The 4,003-nt window shown below is 40.3% G+C and overlaps 1 pseudogene across 1 annotated transcript; it reads left to right on the forward strand.

Moving 5' to 3' along the window:
- The first annotated feature begins 429 nt into the window (after positions 1 to 429).
- Positions 430 to 1,560, forward strand: LOC307061732 (hsc70-interacting protein-like; annotated as a pseudogene). The gene has a single exon. The product of its transcript is annotated as a hsc70-interacting protein-like (transcript).
- Positions 1,561 to 4,003: the final 2,443 nt, after the last annotated feature.

The raw sequence follows: 4,003 nt of genomic DNA on the forward strand, positions 1-4,003 counted from the left end.
AAATCTGAAAGAGAAATTAAGGAAACACTCCCATTTACCATTGCAACAAAAAGAATAAAATACCTAGGAATAAACCTACCTAAGGAGAGCACTGGTTCTGAGTGAATATAAGAATGCGTGCATGGAGAGGTGTGCATGGAGAGGAAAGCAACAGCAGGAACAGCCACACTTCTAGAAGATTCTAACCAGTGTGCAGGAAAGTGGTAGAGAGTAGGAATGAATGGGTGAAGGACCCAGGGTCACAAGACCATTGGGTTGGCAGAGCCAGCGGCCAGGGAGGTTCTAGTCTGTTTTGCCTCACAGCAGCCGCCCCCTTTATGCTGTCATGCTGAGCTAGCACCTGGGCCTGGGATTGGGCCTCAGCCTCCGCTGCACCCGCCACCTCCTGCTGCCTCCTGCCGCCTCCGGATCATAGAGCCCCTCAAAGTGAGCGAGCTTCGAGCCTTCGTGAAAATGTGCAAGCAGGACCCAAGTGTTCTGCACGCCAAGGAAATGTGCTTCCTGAGGGAGTGGGTGGAGAGCATGGGGGGTAAAATACCACCTGCTACTCATAAAACTAAATTGGAAGAAAATACCAAGGAAGAAAAAACAGTAAGAAGGAGGAGGAAAACAAAGACAGACGAACCATCAAGTGAGGAAAGTGATCTAGAAATTAACAATGAAGTTGTGATTGAACCAGACCCTGATGCCCCTCAAGAAATGGGAGATGAAAATGTAGAGATAACTGAGGAGATGATGGATAAGGCAAATGATAAAAAAAAAGTGTCTGCCACTGATGCCCTAAATGATGGTGAACTATAGAAAGCCATTGACTTGTTCACAGATGCCATCAAGCTAAATCCTCATTTGGCCATTCTGTATGCCAAGAGATCAAATGTCTTCATCAAATTACAGAAGCCAAATGCTGCCTTCCGAGACTGTGACAGAGCTATTGAAATAAATCCTGATTCTGCTCAGCCATACAAGTGGTGAGGGAAAGCACACAGACTTTTGGGCCATTGGGAAGAAGCTGCCCATGATCTTGCCCATGCCTGTAAGCTGGATTATGATGAAGATACTAGTGCAATGCTGAAAGAAGTTCAACCAAGGGCCCAGAAAATTGCTGAACATAGGAGAAAGTATGAGTGAATACATGAAGAGCGAGAGATCAAAGAAAGAATAGAAAGGGTCAAGAAGGCTAGGGAAGAACATGAGAGAGCCCAGAGGGAGGAAGAAGTCAGATGACAATCAGGAGCTCAGTATGGCTCTTTTCCAGGTGGCTTTCCTGGCAGAATGCTTGGTAATTTTCCTGGAGGAATGCCTGGAATGGGAGGGAGCATGCCTGGAATGGGAGGGAGCATGCCTGGAATGGGAGGGAGCATGCCTGGAATGGCAGGAATGCCTGGGCTCAATGAAAATCTTAGTGATCCATAGGTTCTTGCAGCCATACAGGATCCAGAAGTTATGGTGGCCTTCCAGGATGTGGCTCAGAATCTGGGAAATATGTCAATATATCAGAGCAACCCAAAGGTTATAAATCTCATCAGTAAATTGTCGGGCAAATTTGAAGGTCAAGCATAATGCCCTTCTGACAAATAAAGCCCCTGCTGAAGGAAAAGCAACTTAGATCACCTCATGGATGTTGCAATAATACAAATCAGTGTACCTCTGACCTTCTCATGAAGAAAGGTGGGGTGCTTTGAAGATAATCCCTACCCCTCCACCCCCAAAGCAGCTGAAACATTTTACAGTGGTTTTCCATTAGGGTATTCAATCAGATAATGTTTTCTTACTAGAAATTAAAATTTTTAAACAATTTTTAAACCTTAAAAATATTTAACACAAATTAAAAGGGTGTGTTAATCCCTACATCTTTCTTTACTAATCGTTTTGGTTTTTTCCTTTGAATTAATTAGGCAAGGAAGATACTTCAGTATGGAAGATTTATTGTTCAAGTTTGAGTGAAATAAAGATTTATTAGTGGGAGAAAAATGTAACATTTAAATATATAAAGTTTGAGTTCGATATATGGTCACTGAGGCATCTTGATTTGTCTTTATAATTGCTTTATTATTATTTTTTTAATTACTTGCTTCCATGAAACTATTGGGACCACCAGTATTGCAGTAGGACCTGGGTAGGGACTGGAAGTACTTGTCAGGGCAGCAGTAATCTTACTACATTTTATATAATGTGTACCCTTGTGCAGATGCACTTAAATCTTAGACTGTGGTGAAGGGACGATTTTTATACTGCTGCAGTAAAATTGGATTACTTAGCTCTGTTCTTCCCTGATATCTAAAATAAATGTTTCATATTTCCATATAGGGGGGAAAAAACCTACCTAAGGAGACAAAAGACCTGTATGCAGAAAACTATAAGACACTGATGAAAGAAATTAAAGATGACACAAACAGATCGAGAGATATACCATGTTCTCGGATTGGAAGAATCAACATTGTGAAAATGACGATACTACCCAAAGCAATCTACAGATTCAATGCAATCCTTATCAAACTACCAATGGAATTTTTCACAGAACTAAAACAAAAAATTTCACAATTTGTATGGAAACACAAAAGATCCTGAATAGCCAAAGCAATCTTGAGAAAGAAAAATGGAGCTGGAGGAATCAGGCTCCCTGACTTCAGACTCTACTACAAAGCTACAATAATCAAGACAGTATGACACTGGCACAAAAACAGAAATATAGACCAGTGGAACAGGATAGAAACCCCAGAGATAAACCCACGCACCTATGGTCACCTTATTTTTGATACAGGAGGCAAGAATATCCAATGGAGAAAAGACAGCCTCTTCAATAAGTGGTGCTGGGAAAACTGTAAAAGACTGAAATTAGAACACTCCCTAACACCATACCCAAAAATAAACTCAAAATGGATTAAAGACCTAAATGTAAGACCAGACACTATAGAACTCTTAGAGGAAAACATAGGCAGAATACTCTTTGATATAAATCACAGCAAGATCTTTTTTGATCCACCTCCTAGAGTAATGGAAATAAAAACAAAAATAAACAAATGGGACCTAATGAAACTTCAAAGCTTTTGCACAGCAAAGGAAACCATAAACAAGATGAAAAGACAACCCTCAGAATGGGAGAAAATATTTGCAAATGAAGCAACTGACAAAAGGTTCATCTCCAAAATTTACAAGCAGCTCATGCTGCTCAATATTAAAAAAACAAACAACCCAATCCAAAACTAGGCAGAAGACCTAAATAGACATTTCTCCAAAGAAGATATACAGATTGCCAACAAACACATGAAAGGATGCTCAACATCACTACTCATTAGAGAAATGCAAATCAAAACTACAATGAGATATCACCTCACACCAGTCAGAATGACCATCATCAAAAAATCTACAAACAATAAATGCTGGAGAGGGTGTGGAGAAAAGGGAACTCTCTTGCACTGTTGGTGGGAATGTAAATTGATACAGTCACTATGGAGAACAGAATGGAGGGTCCTTAAAAAACTAAAAATAGAACTACCATATGATCCAGCAATCCCACTACTGGGCATATACCCTGAGAAAACCATAATTCAAAAAGAGTCATGTACCACAATGTTCATTGCAGCTCTATTTACAATAGCCAGGACATGGAAGTAACCTAAGTGTCCATCAACAGATGAATGGATAAAGAAGATGTGGCCCATATATACAATGGAATATTACTCAGCCATAAAAAGAAACAAAATTGAGTTATTTGTAGTGAGGTGGATGGACCTAGAGTCTATCATACAGAGTGAAGTAAGTCAGAAAGAGAAAAACAAGTACTGTATGCTAACACATACATATGGAATCTTAAAAAAAAAAAAAAATCCTAGGGGCAGGACAGGAATAAAAACGTAGATGTAGAGAATGGACTCAAGGACACGGGGAGGGGGAAGGGTAAGCTGGGACGAAGTGAGAGAGTGGCATGGACATATATACACTACCAAATGTAAAATAGATAGCTAGTGGGAAGCAGCCGCATAGCACAGGGAGATCAGCTTCG

The sequence above is a fragment of the Hyperoodon ampullatus genome (genome assembly GCF_949752795.1).
Source record: "Hyperoodon ampullatus genome assembly, chromosome: 13".
NCBI lineage: Eukaryota > Metazoa > Chordata > Mammalia > Artiodactyla > Ziphiidae > Hyperoodon > Hyperoodon ampullatus.